Source organism: Mesoplodon densirostris, chromosome 2, assembly GCF_025265405.1.
Source record: "Mesoplodon densirostris isolate mMesDen1 chromosome 2, mMesDen1 primary haplotype, whole genome shotgun sequence".
Taxonomy (NCBI): Eukaryota; Metazoa; Chordata; class Mammalia; order Artiodactyla; family Ziphiidae; genus Mesoplodon; species Mesoplodon densirostris.
Genome location: NC_082662.1, coordinates 62866083 through 62892084, shown reverse-complemented (window position 1 = coordinate 62892084; position 26002 = coordinate 62866083).

Here is a 26002-nt window from a genome sequence, read left to right as displayed (position 1 = left end):
TCAAAGTATTTAATACAGCGATGGCTTTTAACAAGTCAACTGCCACCCTTATCCTCCTTTTTCCCCTCCTTCCTTCAACACAACCACATCTGGGCTAAAGATATTTATAATTCTCTGGTGACTAACTGTAATAAACCTTTAACAAGCAGGCTGGTAAACTTGATAAAAGTATCTCAATATGACAGATACACTGCTCAAATGGAACGTGGGAGGGGAGAGCATACTTTAATTTTTGGTAAGCTAAAATAGCACCTTAAAAATGGATGACTCCACAAAAGCATTTAACAGTAGAGCTAATTTCAGATCAGGTAAGCCACCTGCCGATCAGGTAAGCCACCTGCCTATCAGGTAAGCAGGTTCGCATTTGCATTAGATTTCTTTCTTTTTAAAAGTTATTTATTTATTTGTTTGTTTGTTTGTTTTTGGCTGTGTTGGGTCTTTGTTGCTGTGCGCGGGCTTCTCATTGTCGTGGCTTCTCTTGTTGCGGAGCACGGGCTCTAGGTGCACAGGCTTCAGTGGTTGTGGCATGTGGGCTTAGTAGTTGTGGCTTGCGGGCTCTAGAGATCAGGCTCAGTAGTTGTGGTGCACGGGCTTAGTTGCTCCGCGGCATGTGGGATCTTCCCATGCCAGGGCTCAAACCTGTGTCCCTTGCATTGGCAGGCAGATTGTTAACCACTGCGCCACCAGGGAAGCCCCTCGCATTAGATTTCTCATTAGAAATCTTAGCATGATTTTAGGGTCTCTTCGTTCTTGCTTTCCTCTATCTTGCCCAAATCATTTGGAACTAATCACAGGTCTCAGGTCGGTTGCTCAGTGGCTCATGATGGAAAAAATCATGATTTAACAATTCAGCAAACATTTCTTGAGCCTTTGCTATAAACCTGGTAGCAAAGACACAGAGATGGACCAGAGTACCTGCTGCAGCTGCATCTCAAAACCACGGCACAGCCTTCACCAGCTTCTAACAAGGCCACTTAGTCCTGCCCACCACCTGAGCCACTTCCTCTGGCTCGATCCACCTCCAAGTATGGCTTGGTATTTTTGCCTTCCTGTGTGGCTACAAGGCAGCTATGACTCAAGGATTCTGCACTCGTGAGGATTAGCCTTCTCCAGAAAAGAGAAACTCAAGCGTGAGTCTCCTCCAGTGATTCTATTTTGTAGAATAAGGTTTTCACTTTAGCTCCCATTTCAGTTCTTGTTCTAGAAGTCCTCATGTTTCTCTAGACTGTTCTTAGGAGGAGTCTGCCTAACTGACAGTTCTGTTTCCCTGGGGATGGAAATTATTATCCAGAACACAACCTTGGGGGCTGTGATTCTGTGACCTATAGACAGACTTCCCTATGGACACCCTTTGGGATTTCTAAAGTCCACTTATCCATTACCTTGGGCCCAACTCCAGGGAACTGAGCTGCAAAAAGTTAAGCCATCCAAACCCCAAGGATAGATACTTAGGCAGCTAGTATTCATTGAGTAAGGGAATAAAACATTCATTCATTCATTCATTGACTATTTAATAAGTGCACGCTTGGGTCAGACACTATGTCAGATGCTGGAGCTATGGAGATAGGAGGAAGTAAACCCTATTATCAAGGGGGACATAGTCTCAAAGGGAAAACAAAGAGGAAGCAAACAATTGTAAAGATGCAAAGGCCTAGTATATCCATGGTATAAGAACCTTATATGTTTTGCGTAGGAGTTTGACCTTTCTCTTACAGGCCCAAAATGGCAAAAGGAATTCATCTTGAGGGCCTGCTGGCTCTTGCCTGTCATGGTACTCAGTAAAGTCTATTACACAAGAGGAGGGGAGGACTGTGACACAAATGTTGCCTATTTGCGATATAAGCATAGACAATCTTGAGCCACTGAAGAGTTTTGTTAATTTGGAGAATAATGGGTCTAAAAGTTTCCTTCTGGGACTTCCCTGGTGGTCCAGTGGTTAAGACTCTGAGATTCCACTGCAGGGGTCATGGGTTTGATCCCTGGTCGGGGAACTAAGATCCCACAGGCAGCCTAAAAATAAATAAATATATAAATAAAAAATAAAAAATAAAAAAAAAAAAGTTTCTTTCTTGCCACCCCAGTTGGGAAAGCTTCTTTAGGATCTAGCCTGGCCTCATGAGTGTATCTTGTGACCATGAAAGTTCCTTTATCTTTCCAGCCATTTTTCATTACAAGTAAACAGCCTGTAGGTTCTGAATTGTGATACCTGCCCTTGAGGAGAAAGTATAAACTGGAAGAGATGAAAAAGAGAACAAATAAATGTGAATAGTATAATAAATGCCAGTAAAGGTACAGTCTTTAAATATGGAGAAGAAAGAACAGCAAAATCTACCTGATGGTGGGAAAACTTTTCATCGAGTAGATTATAAAAGATCCTTACCTGACAAGTGGGAGTCTGAGAGGTGGGGAAGGCTATTTACAGATGAAGAAACAGCCTGAGCTAATAGCATGTGATGTGTGAGTCAGCAGTCTATTCAGTGAACAGCAAAACGGTTTGGTACTGCCAGGGTGGTAGAGGACCAGGGCCAGTGGCAGACATACAACAACAAGGGCAGTTTGGGCAATAGTGCAGGGCCTTCTATAACGTGCTAAGAAGAGTTGACTGGAATAGAACTGTCTCTTAGACACACCCGAGGAGGTAAGGAGAATACATGGCAAGTTAGAGAAACTTGGTAGAAACGTAGTGAGGCATTCAGCGCAACGAAATTGAGGCAGAAATAAGGGCTAATAAGAGCATCGACCCTCTGTCCTCCTGCCTGGGTGAAATACAGAAGTCCAGGTTTGAGTCCTGGTGCCTTCACAAACAGCCCTGACCCTTTGTCTCTGGCTGTGGAAACACCTCCAGCACCTCCAGTCAGATCGAGCTGCCAGTGCCCTCTAGCGGTGGCCCACTTGACGGCCAGATGACAAAAACCATCCAATTCCTCACCCAAGTACCTGCCATGCACTGGCTTCTGTGATAGCTGCTGGAGCCACAGATCTTTAAGACATTGATTTTTCACTCAGGCTCACAGTTTAGGATGTGAGACACAGAGATGAAAACATCCGAATAATAGTGTGTGGTCAGTGCAAAAAAAGTGTGCAATCAGGAATATGCTTAAGACAGTTTGTATAGAAGAGGGATAATTAACTTTGGGGTATGGGGACTTTGATGGTGGCTTGATGTTTGGCCTGGCAGTAAAAAAGGCCTTCTGGAAAATGTGCCTGGGCTATTAAGGAAGATTAGGACTTCACAAGGCAATTAATAGGAGATGAGCTTTCCAGGAACAGAGATCAACATGGGTTAATTTGGAGAATGGAATAACTTCCTATTATAGAAGGATTAAGTGGGAACGGAGTCAGGTAGATTTTGTAGTGACCCCTTCTGAGGCAGTCTAAATGGTACCAAGTGTTTCCCAAAGTGTTCCATTCAACTGACAGTTATTGCGCATCTTCTGTAGACGATGTGATATGGAATTAAATAATGTTCTACCCTCAAATGCTTTAGTGTTAAGACATGTTCAGACAGAGATGTGAAGGAATACTTTCTATAAAATGCAAGTTATACACAAGTAGCATTTGGCAGGAAAGGACAAGAAGCATTTACATTGAAAGGGGCAGTCAGGGAAGCCTTTCCAAAGTAGGAAAGACTTGAACATTGACTAACAAATGAGTAGGAAGTTGTCATACTGCAGTTGGCGGAGGGTGTGCCTCCATTGTTTCTATGATTTGTGATGCAAAGCTGGTTGAATGTCTTCCTGCCTCTCTGGTCACATTTTACTTTCTTCCTCTGGCTCCTTTTCTTCTTCCCACTCCTGCTGTGGTCAGTCCCCCCAAGGTTCTATGCTCAGCCCTCAGATCTTTGCTTTATTCCCTCTCAGTGACTTCATTCATACCCATGGCCTCCACTTGCAAACCTCAAACATTTTACTTAGCGGAGACACCATATTACCGAGTACATGACTTTTCACCCATAAAGTCAACCTGTCCCTAATGAAACCTGCTCCAAACAGAACCCACCATCTTTAACCTCTGAAATCCTCCCCTCCCTTGGTTGGTTGTCCCCACCAACCTTTAGTAGCCTGATTTTATAAGTCAAGAACCTTGAAAAGACCCTTATTTTCTCCTTTTCTCTCTCCAACATTCAGTGCCTCTCCAAGTTCTGCAGCATTTGTAAATCCTTTTCTTTCTGGGTCCACTATTACTGCCTTAAATTGGTCCCTCATAATGTCTTGCCTGGTTGATTACAGTGGCCTCCTAATCTGTCTCCCTGCTTCTAGCTCAACCCCTCAGTCCATCCTGCTTTGTGTCTGCTAAGGTGATGTTTCTAATAAGCAAGTCTGACCATCTGTGCTAAGCCACTGCACCTTTCCTTCTTACAGTGCTTCCATGTTCCCTAAAACCTGCAGAATCAGATCTCAGCAAATTAGGGTAGTAGACAAACCTCCCCTCCTAACCCTTCTAGCCACATGTGTTGTCGTCTTCTTCCAGGAATTCTCCAGAAATTCCAAACTCATGTAGATCCCCTAAACATCACATTGTTTAATACTTTCCTGCCTTAAAGTGCTGTTACCTAGAATGCTCTCCTCAGCACTCTTCCCACGTGGCAAACTCCAATTCATTCCTCAGAACTCAGTTTCATGTCACTTCCTTCCAGTGAGTCTTCCTTGACCCTCCTTTTCAGATAGATAATCAATTTCTTCTCTGAGCTACTTCTGGACTATTTATGTATATCTATTCTTATGTCATTTTGTGATGATCTGCGTGCCTGTCTGTGTCCCTTGCTCCAGGGTGGAGCAGCTGTATAGCAGAGTAATTAAGAAAATGGAACCCAGTCCCAGCTTTGTCACTTATCAGAGTGAACTCAGGCAAGTTTTTTAATCTCTCTTTGTCTTAGTTTCCTCATCTACAAGATGGGGATGATAATAGTACCTGGCTTATAAAATTGTTGTCAGGTTAATGTAATCAAGTGCTTTCAACAGTGTTATATAAAAATTTTCTTTGATTTTTAACTATGAGCATCTTGATGTTAGGAAATTATGTCTTATTCACTTCTATTTTCCCAGGGTCCAGCAGAGTACTACCTGACACAGAAAGTATTGTACGTGGAACAAATATTTTTTGAAAGGAGGAATGACAATCTTTGGCTTTTCCCTGTTTCTTCTTCAATATGTCATAAATCCCTGAGTCCTGCTGGGTTTTCCTTTCCAATATCCCCTGCATTTAGTTTTCTTTCTGTAGTAACTGTCACCACCCCTTCATTTATGCAACAAAAAGTTATTAATAATCAACAGTGTACAAGTCACCACTCTAACTGCTGAGGATAATGCTCTGATCAAGACAGATTCCCTTCATTATGGACCTTGCATTTTAACAGATGACACAGACACTAAATAATAGCATATTAGTTATCTGATCAGAAATGTGATATATACAATCAGAGGAATTTAACCTAGTCTTAAAGGTCAGTCTTAAAGTTTCGTCTAAAGAAGAAATTTCACTGATATGTGAAAGACTCGAAGTAAATAACCAGCATAAGGTGGCACAAGCTGTGGTGGAGAGCATCCAGGCAGAGGGAAGAGCATGTGCAAAGCCCAGAGTCAGGAAGAAATTTAGCACGTGAAGATTTTGCATTCCCTGTGTCTGAATTACTGCTACAAATGCTACCCAATTTCTTTACAAGATGACCCTCCACACAGCTCTAAGATTAAATTTTCTATCATGTTAATTTCCTCTTCAGAAACCTTCCGTGGTTCTCTACTGCTTGCTGAACGACATACTAACTCCTTAGTTGTTTTTCATGATCCAGTGAACATAGTCTCCAGTAATGGTCCAGTTTTATCTCCCACAAATCATCTGCATCTATACGCAAAAACAACCATCTTGTACTATTTGATATTCCCCAGACAGTCCTTATTTTTTCTTACTTTTCCACATTTACTCAGGTTGTTGTTGTCACCAAAATGCCTTTCTTTATTCCTGTCCACGCTTGCTGTTCTGCAAAACAATATTTACTTGTTCTATACACGATGTGTTTTGATATTTTCCATTCTAGTCTATTTTACTCTATTTCAGTTTTTAAAACAAGCAAATTGTAACCTACAAAAGTGATTTCACAACCCACTGATGGATCTTGACTCATAATTGAAACTGTTGCCCCAAATAACCTTAAAGGTTTTTCCAAGATATATGATTCTTGGCTTTGGTGGATTCTAAGTTTTCTTCAAGTAGTAGAATCCTCTAATTCAGTTACATCTTGATTATTGGGCATCTGTATTCTCTGAAGATAGAATGGTAAAATTCTGCTTGAGCACATGATCAGTGGGGGAGCTAATCATACAGAGTCAAGTCACCCTGAGGATACTTAGCAATGCATCTTTTTGCATTTGTAGGAGTTGTCACACTTTGCTGCTTCAGTTCTGTCAATGTTCTGAACTGAAGTTGCTAATTATATTGAGCTATTCTAGATCACATATTAGGCAAAGATGAACATGGGAAAGTACTTGTTCTAGCTATAACTGAGGGGAAAAAAACCCTCCACTAGCAAATAATCCATGGCACTCAACTGTAACTCATATTAGGTAATAAGTGTACCTTTGCAGATAGATTTGCTTTATAATTGCCCAAGGGGAATATTTGAATCTTTTGTAGTAACCACACTACAAAGGATCTGTTTTTCAGAATATCTTTACATCTTGGGTTAAGTTTCAGTGGAATACTTCAGTGTTTCAGTATTTCTTCCATTTTCGATTTTGCAATGTCAACACCTGGATCAACTTGCCATCTTGTTAATGTTTTCCAAATCTTTATCTCCAGCCCAGATTACATTCCTATGTTTCATTTTTCTGTATCTCCTATGGCCACACCATCTCTCCACTTAAACCAGATAACACCAGCATCAGGCCTGACTCCCCTTTTTTCAACTCACCTGCCATTAATTCCTCTTGATGTTACATCTTATATGCTTCTCAAATTTGTCTACTTCTCTCCAACCTCCCTGCCTCTACTGATGTTCACACCTCCCAAATGGTCCTCTTGCCATCTTTCTTAGCGCATTTCACAAAGTGGCCAATCTATCATATATTATTCTCCGGCTGGAAGCCATTCAGTTAACTACTATTCCCTTTAAGAGAGAGTCCAATAGAAAATACCTAAAATTGCTTGCAAAGCCCTTCTTAATCTGACCTCTGCTAAACTCTCTTGCCTCATTTTCATTCTCTCCTTTCCTTCATATCTTACCCTCCAATCATTAAAATATGTTCTTTATGCCTCAAACACTCCATTCCTTGTCTAAAACACTCTCCTTTCTCCTGGAGAACTTTCACTTTTCCTTCAAGCCACATCTTGGATAGTTCATGGGAATCATTCCTGGAGCCTCCTAAGTCCAGGCTTTGGGCTCCTCCCTTGTCTTCTTTAGTGCCCTGGAGCTCACCATTATGCTGTATTGAAACCACCTCTTCAGTTCAATAGTGTTAGCACAGGAATTATTCAATATCATATCTATACTACCTAGCATATAATATATGATTAACATTTTTAGAATGAACAAATAATATCTGATTTGCTCTCTGCCAAATGGGAAGGGGACTCCCCTGTGGGAGGGCCCTCAGTACCCAGCTATGCTGATGACCTGGGAGAGATGTCTATCCAACACTGGGATGAAGTATCAGAAACTATTTTGACTGTAGATTTAAGTTACAATCTCCAAACAGCTTATCAGTAATACAACTTACTTTAAAAAAAAATCTCCAACTGTTTTATGTGTCACAATTTAGGAAACTTAGGAAAAGGTAAAAAGTGGGTATTTTTGGCTCCTTAAAATCCCAATATTTCAGATAATCTCTTCTCTTAGACAATTAAATTTTACTTCTTACCAGACTCACCCTGGCCAATATCTAGATCCTCAGATGGGTGCAGCTTTCACCAGTTCCATTCACTTATTCTCATTCATCTATTTGTCATTGATTAAACACTTACTAAGTGTCAGATACCAGGAATACTAGGTGAGTAAGATGTCATTCCCCACTCATAGCCTCAACACCCAATCTATTCAGGGTTAAGAGGAAGGAAGAAAACAAACATTTAAACTCTTATGATATAGATTCCCTCCAAGCTCATGCAAACTTGAACTTAACCAAAGAACTCCAAAAGGGTATAAAAAATGTTACAGAACAAGAGATTTTGCTTTATATATGGAAAAACAAAATAAGCTTTAAGAGCGATAAATAGTCTGAGGAAAGAATGTGCAATGAACAGCAAATACCATAAGAGGAAGACTTTTTGCTTATGGAACTGTAAAGATTGTCATTGCACTAGTTCATATTTAATTAGTGTTATTTGCATTAGTTACCTTTTTATTGAATTCTATTCATAACTGAGAAGCAAATAGTCTGGCAAAGTCCAGACATTTCTCCAAAGACATACAGGCAAAATACAGCCAAAGTTATGAAAGTCTGTGGTTCTTCACAGGTAGTCAACACATACAGCTTGTGACAATTTTTCAAATGAGCATGTCATTGGTGAGGCTGCTAATGCTGATACCAGCGGAGTAGAAATGTATTCTAAAGGATTTTTGACTTGAGCAAGATTTGAAATGAGCAAGACTTTTTTGAACAGAATGATTTTAGAATTTTCATAAGCCAAGAACTCTTCAAAATGCATCTCTGAGGCTTTTGCATAAATATTTAGAGCCTCGTTGAATTCCCTGCTATTCCTTTAGCACACTTTCCTCTATGTATGATACCTGATACCTTTGCTGTTCTTTCTGAGTGGAATAGCCTCCAGTCCCAGATGCCTGTCAGACTCAAATATCATCTCTTCTGTGGAGCACCACAACAGGATCAACAGAAATCTTTCAGGCTGAATTAATTCTTCCCCACTCTGAGTGCCCACAGCGTTTTGAGATCTGCCTTTCAAATTGCACTTACTGCATTATATTATCCTTATTGGTTGATATATCTCTGTTCCCCACAGGACCCAACAGTACCTGATACACATTAAAGCCTCTATATAGACAGGTTTAATGTTTGAATCATCCTATTTTTTTCTCCACCTCTCTGTGTCACTATAGTAGTGCCAAGTTCATGTTCTCCAGTTTCGGCTAGCTTCATGATGTACATTATTAAAAAGTTCTGATCTGACAATTAAGATATAAATTATTTTTAATTAGTCACAAATCTATCTTGGCAAAAGCAAGGGGTTATAGTTTTAAGAGATTACGTGGTTTGGGGCAATCAATGTACCTGCCATGGCTTCAGTTTCCTCATCTAGAAAATGAGGACATTACTAAATAATCTCTACATTCCCCATATTCTCTTAGGCTATGAATCAATGTCCTTTCCTGAATTCATGCAAAATTAATGGTCTAGATTGTTTTTTTAAATCTTAACTTGTTTCCTGTTCCTCTGCTTTTTCTTAAAAACACATAATTAAATTGAGGTTCTTTATGGTTTACTATGATGTCATTAGAGCTCTGAAAGTCACAGATCCAGGGTTTAATCCCTGACTCTGCCACTTATGAAACTAACTTGATAATCTTGGCAATTTCAGCGTGGTTAAGCCTCAGTCTCCTCATGTGTGAAATGAGAATAATAGTAATAGTGCTGGTTTCCTAGAGTTATGGGTAATCTTCTTCTATATTTCTTATGATTCCCTGCAGCTGCAGGCTGTGTAGGGATACAAAAGTCTTAACAACACAAACACATTTACTCATAAATTAATCACTAGTCTATTTTCTCCCATTACATAAAGTATTTTATCTACTTTTTGTTGATTGCCAGATATCGTAAACATCTGATAATATAGTGCAAATATAGTACCAAGTAAGTACAATGCCAAGTACAACTGCAAATTTGACAACAGATGCAAAGCTTCATGAAATTGCTGAAAATAAAGTCAAATAATTTTAAAACACCCAGGTAAAGGCATGGACAAATAAATTGAAGAAGAAAAAAGTAATAAAAATATAGCAGAGTAGGCACCTTAAAGATAGTGAATAGAATATGGGAATAAATAGATAAATCCCTGCAATATTTATCACAAAAAGCAACCATATTTATGATCATACTGCAAAAAGTTTTAAAAGGGTGTTATTTTGTATTGTGATACAGTTTTTAAATGCTCAAAATTAATTATTTAACTTCTTTGCTTTTACTAAGAAGTATTTAGGAAGCTATGAGCAAGAGGATGAAAGTCACCATGAGAACAGGAGTACCTCACCCAGTGGGCATCTTGGGGCAGGCCAGAGACAGGTAGAGGCAGCAAAGACAACCTTCACCTAGTTCTCAGCTCTGCCTCTGGCCAACTCTGGTGGTTACCCTTATCAGCAACGTGAGATAGCAATGGAGAAAAACACAAAGACTGATGGTCTGTGTACTTTTGACACCTAGTAATTTATTAAAGTATCAACCTAAGCACCTCTATTCAAATATGAATAACAAATAAACTAATTTCAAAACTTTACTAGAACCTTGGTAAACATTAATTTCATTTATTTCTATAGCATTTTGTGATAAATAAAGGTAATTTCATTACCTTTTTGTGTTATTAATACTACAAAGTAGCTGAAACAGATATTATTTTTCTTTTACTGTTGAAAAAGCAAAAATTGGCCAAGTCTGCTCAGATAGTCAGAGATCAAACACAGGCTCCCTGAGTCTAAGACATAGTGAGAAGGATGTTTAATGTCTCTTCTTTATCACCAAGAATATTAAATACTTTACATGTTAGTGCTAATTCTCATTAAAATCTTTTCAGGATAGATTTTGTTGCCCTCAGTTTACAGTTAAGAAATTTGAGGTTCAAAGAGATTAAATAAATATCACCAAAGTCACTAGTAAACATTGTCTTCCTAACTCCACAGCCCCTTTCACTATGTCCAACTCCTTTCTTTGCTAAAATTCAGGTTTGAACATATTTACTAATAATAGAAGAACTACACCTGCAGAGAAGAAACTTTAGAGTATAAGTTTTTCTTAGGAAAAAGCGATTATTTTAAACCTTTTCATTTTACATCTCAATTGTAATTACTGGTAAATTTAAGAAATCAAGTTTAAAAGTGATGCATTTATTTCACTGTTGTTCTCTTTATCTACAGACTTTCTGGAGGTAATACTAAAGAGCAATGAAGTGAGCAAAAACCATGTTGCACCAAAAACAAAATAGAAAAAAGAAAAGAAAAGAAAGAAAATCTGTAATTTATATAAATCCCTAAACTCTCTCACCCCATTTTACCAATTGAAATGTGAACTATAAAGAGATTCAGTGAACTTTCTAGGGTCATAGAGTTCAAAGTCGGCTAGGAAAACATACCAACTGTTCTTGCCCCACTTGTGGGTTTTGATAGCTATCTTCGATCCAAGCATATTGTAGTGAAAATATAAAATTTTGCTTAATAAAACAATAAAGACAATACATCAGCTGAAATTATCACCAATAAACTCCGGATTGAATTTGTGTGTTGTGAGTGACCATTTACTTTTACTTATAGCAGCTCTGATCATTGATTATTTGTGAAAGCTTTTTCATATGGGTGATATAATTTACATAAATGAAACAAAGACTATGAATATGTACATATTTTAGCTTATATTAAAGTTGCAGCAAAACAAACATTTCTTGTTAGTTGAAGACTGAAAATAACCTTTGTGGAAATTTTAGAATTGAATCTATTGGCTTCATAAAGAGATCTTGACTTATCTCTTTTTATCTCTTTAAATTAGAAAATAGAAAAACGAACACCGTTAACATTTTAGCAAGGCAGTAGAAAGTATAGTTACATTTCACACTACATTCTTGGAGGGGTTTTTGAAACTTACTAAAACTGCTTCACAATACAAAGGTTAAAAAGGACCTTATAATGTTTCAGTTGCGTTTCAGGACCAAAAGTCTCCCATTAGAAGGTGATTGCATTTCTTCATTAAAATTGTAAAGCTGAAAGGCATCTATCTGGAAGAGTTGCTGAATTGCCATCTAAACTAAGTAATAACAAGTATAAAACAAGTTTTGTGTTCCCTCTTTTATCTTTCACTCATATTTAGATTAGCAGATGTGAGAAGCAATTTATAAATGCATACACCAATCTATAAGTGGCCTCAAGAAAGAAAGCATTTCCCAAGGAAAAGAAACCTTTAGGATTATTCCAAATCAAATAAACTCTCAATATATTTTCATATTTTGACAATAAACATCTATTGTGTCAGTATATATGCTGTCACAGGGATATGACAGTTCATAAGAAAATGTCCCATATTATCCTTCAACCCCACATGAATCTCAAATCTACTGATTCTATCTCCTTTTCATTGTCCCTCCCCTTCCTCCCCCACCACTGATGTCCTTACTTCCCTCCTTGCCTCACTAAAATTCTGTGGTCAGTCCTTACAATCATCTCCTTGCATATACCCTTGACTTCTTTTCCCTGACTGGTTAGCAGGACTGGAGGGGTTGCAGGTTACATAAGTGTGTACATGTGTCAGAAAATCATCAAATTTTACACAATAGTTATGCATTTCTTTGCATGTAATTTACCTTTAAGAAAACTTTAAACAAATATTGAACTCTAGTAAATAGGTTTGCTTTTTGAAATGGTATGGGTTAGCAATTTTAAAACTTGCTTACACAAATGAGTAAATATATTGAAGGTAATGGGAGTAGCATCTTAAGGGGGAGTTATAAGTATGGAAAGAAGGAATATTAGTATTGGATTGAAAAGGAAAGTATTACTATAAACTCATAATTTATAAATATAGAAATGATTATATTTATATGGGCATATAGTGTATATGTGCACATACGCATGTACATATACTAGATGTGTTCACTGAGATTGTCTAAAAGTTATGACATAGCATTAGCAATGAGCACACCTAATACCCAGAGCTTGATTTCTATTTACCATTTTGCGTTAAAAAGAACTTAGACTTCTTAAAGAAGAAATGGTTCCAGAGCTGTATCAGAGGGCAAAATATAACTATAAAGGATATTATTGGGAAAAGTGACAAAATTTGAATATGGACTATGGAGTTGATAACAGTGCTTATCAATATCAATTTTCCTGATTTTATTAATTGTACTGTGGTTATATAAGAGAATGCCCTTGTTTTTAGAAAATATTCACTGAAATATTTAGTGGTAAACCGTCATGAATCTCTCCAATTTACTGTCAAATAGTTTAGAAAAAAATTATCTATTGAAAGGGAGAGACAGAGAGAGAAACAGAAAGAAAGAGAGAGGGGGTAATAAGAGAGAGAAAGAATGATAAAAGCCAGTGGAAGAAAATATAAACAACCGGTTAATGTGAGTAGAGGTATTCCTTTTAATTTTCTCACTGCTGTCAGTTTGAAATTATATCAAAGTAAAAGGTTACATAAAAGAATATCCTCATTGGCTTCTTGTGTCAGTCAGTATAAGACCCAATGTTCTTACAAAGTCTCCATATCATCACGTGTACTCTCATTACCTCTCTGATAGCATCTTCTCCATCTCTCCCTTTTTCAATGATTTGTCCTCAGATGTCCTTGTTACATGCAGAGAATCCTTGTCTCCTTTGAATCTGTGCAGGATCTCGCCTCCTCCGTTGTACCATCCTGTTTTCCATTACACCCTCCCCCTCCACTCCCACACTCTTGATCCCCTTCACTCTGCTTTACTTTTTCTTTTCCGTGGCATGTGTTACTTTCTAACATCTGTATGACTTACATGTCTTCTTTCTGTCTTGCCTCCACTCTCTAGAATGTAAGTTCCACAGGACATGAGTTTGTCTGCTGCTTTTCCTGACCAATCTTAAGCACCTGGGATAGTACCAAAGACACTCTATAACTATTTGTTGAATGGAAGAATGACTCTTATTAGACTGCCAGATTATCATCAAGAAACATTTACTCTTTTGGATATGAACCTTTAAGAATATTTTTTTCTTTATGGTTCTTAGCTCACTGTAGTTAAAAGTCTATTAGGTATTAATATTTATGATCATGTTAAAGCAGCATCGTTTCTAAGTGCCTGTTTTTAAAGCATATAAGTAACAATTGGAATAATTTGAGGAGTTTAGAGATATTTGCTTAAGGAGGTCAGCTGGTTCTCAGAAGAAGGCAGTCAGTTGCTCTGGGTCCCTCTTTCCATTCTCTGCTCCTCAGCTCTGAAGGTCTGGAAATGAGGCACTGACACACCAATGAAACTCACGAGATACTGGTGAGAAGGCCAGTTAAAGGACTATAATGAGAAAGAGTTGCCACAGGTATCAGAAAGTTGAATCTTCTGCTCAGCTATTCTGTCTCTATAAGGAGTTGATATGCATTCCAACAGATAAGTGCAGTTACCTGTTTTTGTGGAATCAGAACAAAAGGAAGGAGTTAGTCAAATTATGCTAGCCAACTGCTTATATTTTTCTGTCTAAAGATGGAATGTCTAAGGATAAAGGATTGGAAAATCCACTTCCCTGCTCAGGGCATTTTCTTACTTCATGGTGTTGAAATGAAAATTATTACACTTGTCTTTGGAGAACTTCCCCTTTTCAGGTTTCACATTAATAATCAGTTCACATATTTCTTTCTTTAATTATGTTAGTACATATCTGAGCCACATTTAAACCTTATTGTTATTGGTTTCCAAAGGAAATCATGTTGTTCTTTGAAAGATGACTTCCCAGATGGCTGACCTTAGCCACTATGTGCTGAATTTATTACGTTAGCTGTCAGAGTTGGGCTGAGGTGGTTCTTCCACTGTAACTCATACACATATTTACTATAATTAAATGGTTTTACACGTTTAATAGAAGTTGCTTAATACATAAGTAAAAATGTCTGAACAAATTTAAACTTTATAAAGTTCTAAAATCTAGTTGTCTGGTTATAGACCATGATGAAGTAGATGCATTTCCTTCTACTAAGCACAGGTAAAAGTCCTGGACATTGTATATAAAACAAACATAAGAAGACTGTGAAAGGTAATGAGAAGAGGGAAGACCAGCCTTGGACCTTGGAACCCGAGAAAGACCATGGTGGCAAGCTCCTTGATTTTTTTTTTCTTTTGACTTCATATATCCTCACTGAGTGCTAGAAGCTATAACCTAGAAAAGTCAGTAGGAATTGACAAAAAAAAAAAAAAAGAGCTCTCATAGAAGCCCTTTTTCTCTAGCAAAGGACAAAGAAAGGGACAGCTTGACAAGACAAAAAAACTTTAGACAATAAATACTCTAGTGCAGAAATACATCATAGAACAAAATGAAGCTCTAGCTCCATCACGGTCAGCAAAAGCTGAGTTGGGAGCCTAGACTTCTACCCTTGCCAGGCTGTAATAAGTCACTGCCAGTATGGTGTCAGAGAAGCCAAGTGGGGAGATGGAACTTTCATCCTCACTCAGCAGTAACAAGCTTCTCCCCACAGTGTCACTGGAAGCCATTGTGGGATTCCCATCTGGTAGCAATGAGGTGGTATGATAGGAGGCTTATTGGGGAAATTTCACTACCAGCCAGTACTAAAACAGTTCCTCTCTTGCAGTGTCAGTGGAGGTCAAAACCATGTGAAGGTCATGTGGGAAGCAGTGGAACCCCTTCCACACCCAACCAGGGAAATGTCATGGAGGCCTAGTGGGGAGTCTGAAATCCTACCTCCATGCAGCAGTAATGAGGTAGCCCTTGATCTCAAAAGAAACCAAGTGGGGAACCTGGATCTTTATCCCCACCTGGCAGTATCTGCCTCCCCCACTGACATAGTGTTATGGAGGGCAGCTAAAACAGAAGATCTAGAGTCTCACAACATAACACCCAAAATGTCCAGGATAGAATTTTAAAAATCACACATTATACTAAGAACCAGAAAAATCTCAACTTGAATGAGAAAAGACATTCAACAAATGTCAACACTAATATGACCCAGATGTTGAAATTATGTGACAAGGATTTTAAAGGAGTCATTATAAAAATGTCTCAATGAGCAACTATAAATACACTTGAAACAAATGAAAAAGTGGAATATATCAGCTAAGAAATGTAAAATATAAAGCAGGGCCAAGTTGAAATTTTATTTTATTTTATTTTATTTTATTTTATTTTTTGCGGTACTCTGGCCTCTCACTGTTGTGGCCTCTCCCGTTGCGGAGCACAGGCTCCAGACGTGCAGGCTCAGCGGCCATGGCTCACGGGCCTAACCGCTCCGCGGCATGTGGGATCTTCCCGGACCGGGGCACGAACCCGTGTCCCCTGAATCGGCAGGCAGACTCTCAACCACTGCGCCACCAGGGAAGCCCCCAAGTTGAAATTTTAAAGCTGAAAAATAAAATAGTTGAAAATAAAAAGCTCAGTGGATGTCTCAAAAGCAGAATGGAGAGGACAGAGAAAAAAGAATCAGTGAACTTGAAGATAGAATATTAGAAATTACCTAATCTGAACAACAGAGAGAAAATAGATTGAGAAAAAAAAAAGGAATAGAATCTCAGGGATCTGTAGTACTGTAGCAAAACATATGAGTCATAGGAGTCCCAAAAAGAGAAGAAAGAGAGTGGGGTTGAAAAGTACTCAAAGAAATTTCTCAAATTTGGTATAAAACCAACATGGAAAAAACACAAAAACAAAACCACAAAGCAACAGATTCAAGAAACTGAATAAACACCAAACAAGAAAAACCGAAAGAAATCCATGCCAATGCACATCAAAATAAAACTTTAGAAAACTAAAAACAAAGAAAACAATTTGAAAGCAACAAGAGAGAAATGGCACGACCTATCAGGGGAAAGACCAGTTTGGATGATAATGGATTTCTCATCATCATGGAGGCCAGAAAGAAATGTCACATTTTACAAGTACTAACAGAAAAGAACCATCAACCCCAAATCCTGTATCTCGCCTCTACAAGTAAATTCTGTATCTTATTCTTCAGGAATGTCGAGGAAAATGACATTTTCAGATGAATGAAAACTGAGAGAATTTGTCAACAGCAGAATATAGGCAAAAATAATGGCTAAAGGAAGTCTTTGAATAAGAAAGGAAATTACGGGCTTCCCTGGTGGTGCAGTGGTTGAGAGTCCGCCTGCTGATGAAGGGGACACAGGTTCGTGCCCCAGTCCGGGAAGATCCCACATGCCACAGAGCGGCTGGGCCCGTGAGCCATGGCCCCTTAGCCTGTGCGTCCGGAGCCTGTGCTCCGCAACAAGAGAGGTCACAACAGTGAGAGGCCTGCATACCACAAAAAAAAAAAAAAAAAAAAAAAAAAAGAAAGGAAATTATTGGGACTTCCCTGGTGGCAGAGTGGTTAAGAATCTGCCTGCCAATGCAGGGGACACGGGTTCGAGCCCTGGTCCGGGAAGATCCCACATGCTGTGGAGCAACTAAGCCTGTGCACCACAACTACTGAGCGTGAGCTCTAGAGCACATGTGCCACAACTACTGAAGCCCATGCACCTAGAACCCATGATCCACAACAAGAGAAGCCACCTCAGTGAGAAGCCTGTGCACTGCAACGAAGAGTAGCCCCTCCTCACCACAACTAGAGAAAGCCTGGGCATAGCAATGAAGACCCAGCACAGCCAATAAATAAATAAATAAATAAATAAAAATTTTTAAAAAGAAAGAAAATTATTAAAGAAGAAATTTTAAAACATAAGAAGGAAGAAAGAACTATGGGTGAATACAAAAGAGTTTCCTTCTCTTAAATGTTCTAAATTTTGTTTAAACAGTTGAAGCAAAAAGTACAATATTCTCTGATGTGAATCTCACTGTTTGTAGAGGAACTAATTAAGAAAGAAAATTAAAAGACTTAAAGGGAGGCAAATTTTCTATATTTGATTTCGATATCAGTAAATTTTGTGGTGATGGAAGAACTCTGTATTTTGATTGCAGTGGTGGTTACAGGAATCTACACATATAATAAAATAACATAGAACTCTATACAACATTGTACTAATATAAATTTCCTGGTTTTGATGTACTGTAGTTAATGAAAGATGTAAGAACTGGGAGAAAGTGGATGAAGTGAATTTTCCATTATTGCAACTTTTATAAATTTCTAATTATTTCAAAATAAACAATAAATAATAAGCTTCAACATGTCTTTAATAGGCCATATTCAGGAACTTCTGTGAGAAAACATAAAAAACACACAATAGAGTGGGTGTGAAATATAGAGCAGATTTCCTCAGTAACTGGTAGGGTTTTTTTGTTTGTTTGTTTTTTTATTTTTTGATAGCTATGACCTGTTTGATTTGGGGAATATGATTCTGTTTTGATGTTAATGTTATTATCAGTTTCTGCTCTTTTATGTCTTCAATAATAAAACTGTGTAAAAGCTCATGGGTCATCTTGGCTGGGTCATGACGATAACTGACACTTTTTAGCATTTCCTAAAGAAAAAAAATCATGCATTATCTTCAGCCATCAGGGCATAACAGCAGATACCTTGGAATTCTGCAAGCACTTTTTTTCTCTTTCAGCAAAGTGAAAAAGAACTAGCTTAGGAGTCTCAGGATCTATTACTGGCACAACTAGATAGTGGCATCTAATTGTGACAGCCAAATATATCCAGGCCTTATTCCCCATCTGTGTCTCATTTTCTTATCTACAGTGAAAATCTATCCCAATTCTCTATCAAACTTTTTTTTTTTTTTTTTTTTCGGTACATGGGCCTCTCACTGTTGTGGCCTCTCCCACTGCGGAGCACAGGCTCTGGACGCACAGGCTCAGTGGCCATGGCTCACGGGCCTAGCCGCTCCGTGGCATGTGGGATCTTCCCGGACCGGGGCATGAACCCGTGTCCCCTCATTGGCGGGTGGACTCTCAACCACTGCACCACCAGGGAAGCCCTGACTTATTTTTTTAAACACCTTTTCCTTTTTCCTTCTTGATGCATTTTACAGCAAATATCACACAACAAAATTTTATCCTTACATGATTCAGTATGGTTCTCTAAAATTTATGGACATTTTCTAACAAAATCAGAATATTATTCTCACTCATAATAAAATTGGCAATATTTCTTTGGTATCATCTCATACCTAGCCCAAAGTCAAATGTACAAATTGTCTCCAAAATGTGTTTATTGCTTTGTTTGAATCAAGATTTAAACAAGGCCCCCACTTTAATTTGATTATGTCTCTAAGTTGCTTTTCATTCAGAGAAGTTTCTCCCCTCCCCACTTTTCCCTCCAGACGCTGACTTGTAGAAATTGGATTAGTTGTCTTATAGAATGTCTCACATTCTGGATTTCTCTGTTTACTCCCTTGTTCTGTTATTTAACTTATAAATGGAAGTTAACTGGTGACTTAATTTTATGGTCATTTAATTATAAATTGAAATTCGCTCAGAACTTTGATTTTTTTATGCTTGCATGCAACTGTTTAAATTCATTTGCCAATTGCAGACCCTGGGGCTTTTCCATTTCACTAGTCATTCTCAGATCTGCTTCCAGGTTTCTACCCAGAGTATGCAATGTTCTCTTTCCTCAGAAGTGGATATTTATTGACATTTTTTTGAACCCTGGGTTTGTGGGGTACCTAGGTTATCCCCATTCATTTTTCACTATTCCTGCCACCCAACATTGCTCATGTTCTTGTTCTACGTCTGTAGGTGATTTATCATTTGTATTCATAATCTGAAGTTTATGGAAATGTCTTGCCTTCTAGTTTTATTTTGATGCCTTCAATGGGTTTCTCATTTTCCATCCTAATTGATTTGTTTATTTTTCAGGAGGAATTTTTGGGAGATTAAAAAAAATCTATCCTGCACTTCTGACCTATAATATATATTTTCAGAGTTTCTACAAAGCACAGATCACTCCTTTGGATCTAATTCCATCTTCCCCACGTAGCCCTGTTTGAACTATGTGGTCTTCTCTACTGGTCAAAATAGATTAATCTAGTATAGGAGTCTCTTTCTTATACTAATTTGAAATTGGGACCCATAGACTCAAATTGGGTAAACTTAAGGTCCGATATTGCCAATTTTCTATATCTATTACTTTTTTCCAGTTATGAAATATTCCAAACATACAAAAACACCCAATTGCTCCTTGCCTTGAATGAATAAGTATTAATACTTTGCTATATTTATTTCAATATTTTTTATTTAAAAAGTACTAAAAATTTGATATAGATACAAAATTAAAGAGTCTAGTACAAGAAATACCAATCATGAGATAAAACAATTACCAAAATTTTGTCACGTTCACTGAATCTGTTTTTTATTTATTTTTTTAATTGTGGCAAAAACACACAGCATAACATTTACCATCTTAACCATTCTTTTTTTTTTTTTAATAAATCTATTTATTTACTTATTTTTGGCTTCTCTGGGTCTTCATTGCTGCACACAGGCTTTCTGTAGTTGCGGTGAGTGGGGGAGATTAAAAACTAACCTTGCTGTCAAGATCACATCATTGGAAGTTCTTCAACTTTCTTTTTGTTAAAGAAAGAAAATATTACAAAAACACCTCACCTCCCAACCCATTCCATTCACTTTCTCTCCTATACCCTTTCCAAGGGTAACCCCTAACCAGAAGTTAGTATGCCCTGTTTCCATGCATGTTTTTGTACTTTTACTACATGTATATGCATCCATTAAATTTGTAGGGCTTCCCTGGTGGCTCAGTGGTTGAGAGTCCGCCTGCCGATGCAGGGGGCGTGGGTTCGTGCCCCGGTCCGGGAAGATCCCACATGCCGCGGAGGGGCTGGGCCCGTGAGCCATGGCCGCTGAGCCTGCGCGTCCAGAGCCTGTGCTCCTCAACGGGAGAGGCCACAACAGTGAGAGGCCCATGTACTGCAAAAAAAAAAAAAAAAAAAATTATATACTATTGTTCTGTGAGTTTACAATATCTACATATATGTTTTCATATTATATGTATGATTTGTTACTTGGTTTTCTTTACTCAAAGTTGTATTTTCTTGAGATTTATCCATTTTGAAATATGAAGCTCTAAACTGTTAATTTGAACTGCTGTGGAGTATTCTATACTTTGAAGAAAATATAATTTGTTTGTCAGTCCCCTGTCAAGGGAAAATTATTTCGTTTCACTGTAAAAAAAAAGAAAAAATCATCTGCATACATGCTTATTTGTGCACATCTGCATGAGTTCCTGTAAGATAAATATGTAGGAGTAGAAGTGCTTGGTCAAAGGGCATGTGCATCTTCTATGCCCACACATATGAGAACTTCCTTTGTGTAACCATACCAACGTTTGTGATGTTTTAACTTTTCACATCCTTGTAGGTGTGAAATGGTATCTCATTGTTCATTTAGTTTATATTTTCCTGTTTGAAATGTGAGGTTGAGAATCTTTCCAAGTCTTATTGATACTGGTTTCCTTCCATGGTGTCTGGAAATAAAATTGACAATTTCTCGTGAGTTACGTGTCAATGTCTTAATGGTTTGTGAGGGTTTTTAAAATATGTTCTGGATAATAATGCTTTTTTGGTATTTATTAAATACAATGTATTATCATAGTCTTCTGTGTATCCTCTCTCTCTCTTTCTCATCCCTCTTTCTTTGTATCTCTACCTCTGCCACTACCTCTACCTCTATCTTTATCTCATTAACCCTTTCTCTCCCTGCAGCTCAGACTTTGCCCATGGAAACATCTTTGGAAACAGGGAGCATGCTAACTTTTTCATTTTCCCAGATCTTCATCTCTAACCACCCCTCTCCATGACCACCACTCAAAGTTCTTAATGGAACATCCTGTCTTTCTGAAGCATTGACACTCATGCAAACAGATGTTAAGAACAGAAGTGTTCTGCCTTTATGACAACTTGATTGTCAGGATCATATTCTGTATATTAATGTCAAGTGGTGTTTTTTCTTTTTCCTGCATGCTTTTCCTATTCCATGTCTTTATCGGGATCTGGCAAGTCTGGTGAGTGCAGTAAATAAAATGTTAGGTGTGTGATAAATTCTGTTATGGATGATAGGAAAAAGAAAAAGAAATCATAATTATTTTATAAACATAGACCATGCATTGATATGAGAATTTGATGTTACTGCAAATTGAAAGAGTTGAGATGATAGTGTCAATTTATTGAAATAGGTAGATGTCATAATGACTTTGGGAAAAAAAAAAAGTTTCTAGGACATACCAGATCATATTATCACATTGTCTCCAAACACAAAATTGATGATAATGCATAAATGCCTCTGGAAGATTCTATAAGTTTGTGAGTCTGAAGCTATGATGTTTTAAATATTAACTTCTAGTTAAATTAAAATATATAGATCAGAGATTTTCTTTGTTTTGTTTTGCTTTTCTATCTTTCTCTTTGGCTCTTCTCTTGGTATAGACTAGAAAAATAAAGGCACGTGTAAATGCTTAGAGTTAATTATTTGGATTACAATTTAAATTTTCCAATATTTTTCATTTTATTTTTAAACACAGGCATCTGTTTTGTTTCATGGATAAAGCTCCCAATTTTGTTTTCTTCTTACTGAAGTTCTTATTTTTTTAAATAAATTTATTTATTTACTTTTGTTTGCATTGGGTCTTTGTTGCTGCGCATGGTGGGCTTTCTCTAGTTGTGGCGAGCGGGGGCTGCTCTTCATTGCAGTGCACAGGCTTCTCATTGCGGTGGCTTCTGTGGTGGCTTCTCTTGCCGCAGAGCATGGGCTCTAGGAGTGAGGGCTTCAGTAACTGTGGTACATGGGCTCAGTAGTTGCGGTGCACAGGCTTAGCTGCTCTGCAGCATGTGGGATCTTCCCCCATCCAAGCCTGGACCAGGGCTTGAACCTGTGTGCCCTACATTAGCAGGTGGATTCTTAACCACTGCTCCATCAGGGAAGTCCCTGAAGTTCTTGAAGAAGTAATATTTTAACATTTGAGAATAACGGACCAAATAAAATGATAACATTCAAGGGTAACTGTATTTCATAATCTAGAACAATTTTCTTTTCACAGGCAAGTGCATTAGACAAAGAAGAGTAAGGAACTTTAATTACAATAATAATTGTGGAAGAAACAACCAGCTTGGTATAACATATCCAGTCCAAGTTTGTATCCAATATAATTTTTTAATCTAAAGCAGAATTATAATCTAAAAACAATATTTAGATTCTGAATAATAAGTTAGATTTGTACAGAAAAATATTAGCATGTGATATTTGATTGTCAAAAATGTGAGTGATTTTATTTGAAAAACGACCAACATTCTTCAGAGTTCCAGGCCTACCAGTTATTTTAATAGAATTATCTTGGAGGAAGGCTCGTAAACTCTCGTGTTCAGTAGTTCATACTTGCACCATGAGGGGATTTGCTTCTGAAATTGATAGACTCTTATTTTGCTCAAAAAGTGAGTGCCCCTGGATTAGGGTTTTTCTCAATGCACAGTGCAAAAGGCTAATAATTTTATTTGAAAAAAAATTATTATTACTTTTCATTCTGTTCAGCCTATATCACACTCAAAAGCAATTAATTATCTTAGTGGCTTCGTGCTTCATCTGTCCCAAAGTTTTCTGTTTATTTTAACAATAAATGTAATTTTTATATGAACTTCAGGTTGTACCTTTTACTACAAATTCTCAATCTCTGATTTACTAAATAATTGAAATCATTCTCATGAATGTTCAATATAAGAAGGGGCTGGCAAGCTTCATGCTCCATAACTTTTTCCACAAGCTTTTATCTCCAAGTAAATTTGATCTACTTTTTTTTTTTTTTCGGTACGCGGGCCTCTCACTGTTGTGGCTTCTCCCGTTGCGGAGCACAGGCTCCGGATGCGCAGGCTCAGCGGCCATGGCCCACGGGCCCAGCCGCTCCGCGGCATGTGGGATCTTCGCGGACTGGGGCACGAACCTGTGTCCCCTGCATCGGCAGGCGGACTCTCAACCACTGCGCCACCAGGGAAGCCCTGATTTACTTTTATTTGCTATTAATTTAGTACCATGAGCTTAATATCATTTAACTAGCTAGTTTATAAATTTTTGTATTAAGTCCTTGTAGGCAATAATTTACTTGTGACTCAAGTTTTGAATTCTTTATTCCTTAAATTAACAAAATTGAGAACTTCTGTTTTTATCCTCAAATATTCTAATAATTTATTTCAAACAAGCCTGGATTAAAGAGATGATTAAAAGTCATAATAAATGTCATTTTTGTCTCACCATACTACTTAGAACTATAAAAAGTGGGAGTTTTTATATTTGTGGTACTTCACACATATCAATTATCCTTGAGAAAATCCTACGGATTCTTAATGAGAAAGCACAGTGCCTCTTCCAATATCCCTGAAGGAGTATAATCTGTGACATTGTAGTAGACTCTAGGACATACAGCAGTGCCAAGAACAAACACCAGTGACTGCCAATAGGCAGGAGGCTGCATAATGGGGAGGGCCCAGGTTCTGGAAGGTTCTGGGAGCTAGAAGTTATTGAGAAGAAAATAAGATGACCTCTGTTTCCTCCCAAACCAGCCGAGACTGCTCAATAGGTCCACAAACAGAAAAGAAACTGAAATCAATATTTATTTAGTTCCTCCTAAGTGCTAGTGTTAACTTGGAACCGTACTGTAAACTTTTAGTGCCTACCAGCCACATGACTTGGGACAAGGATGTCTCTGTGCTGAAATTTTCTAATCTTATAAAATAAAAACAATAACATGCATTTTTCAGAGTTTGCTATCATAACTCAATACCTTTGTTCTTATAAAGTGCTTAGGATTGTGTCTGGCCCAAAGTAAGCAATCCTTAAATATTTGCTATTATTATTGTATTATCACTGTTACTGTCATTAATGTAAGGAGTAGCACACCAATATAACATGTTGCAACACAACTTTAGCAAAGATTCTGTTGACTTAGCTTCAGAAATCATTTGGAACATCAAATCTTCATCACAATTATGTGCGAGGTCTTAATACTTCAGGTATTTCTCTGGAACAAACCTAGTGTGTTTTATTGTTTTTCCTTGGATGATAAGTCCTCCTATTAAAACTAATCATGAGTCATTAGGAGCCAGAGGTTTTTATTTTTAATTTTTTAATTTTTTTTTAATTTTTGAATTTCATTTTATTTTTTTAATACAGCAGGTTCTTATTAGTCATCAATTTTATACACACCAGTGTATACATGTCAATCCCAATCACCCAATTCATCAAACCACCACACCCACCACCCTGCTGCTATCCCCCCTTGGTGTCCATATGGTTGTTCTCTACATCTGTGTCTCCATTTCTGCCCTTAAATCCAGTTCATCTTTACCATTTTTCTAAGCTCCACATATATGCGTTAATATACAATATTTGTCTTTCTCTTTCTGACTTACTTCTCTCTGTATGACAGTCTCTAGATTCATCCACGTCTCAACAAATGACCCAATTTCGTTCCTTTTTATGGCTGAGTAATATTCCATTGTATATATGTACCACATCTTCTTTATCCATTCATCTGCCAATGGGCATTTAGGTTGTTTCCATGACCTGGCTATTGTAAATAGTGCTGCAATGAACATTGAGGTGCATGTGTCTTTTTGAATTATGTTTTTCTCTGGGTATATGCCCAGTAGAGGGATTGCTGGATCATATGTTAATTCTATTTTTAGTTTTTAAGGAACCTCCATACTGTTCTCCATAGTGGCTGTATCAATTTAAATTCCCACCAACAGTGCAAGACGGTTCCCTTTTCTCCACACCCTATCCAGCATTTGTTGTTTGCAAATTTTCTGATGTAGCCCATTCTAACTGGTGTGAGGTGATACCTCATTGCAGTTTTGACTTGCATATCTCTAATAATTAGTGATGTTGAGCAGCTTTTCGTGTGCTTCTTTGCCATCTGTATGTCTTCTTTGGAGAAATGTCTATTTAGGTCTTCTGCCCATTTTTGGATTGGGTTGTTTGTTTTCTTAATACTGAGTGGCATGAGCTGTTTATATATTCTGGCAATTAATCCTTTGTCCATTGACTGATTGACTGATTCATGTGCAAATATTTTCTCCCATTCTGAGGGTTGTCTTTCCATCTTGTTTATGGTTTCCTTTTCTGTGCAAAAGCTTTGAAGTTTCATTAGGTCGCATTTGTTTATTTTTGTTTTTATTTCCATTACTTTAGGAGGTGGATCAAAAA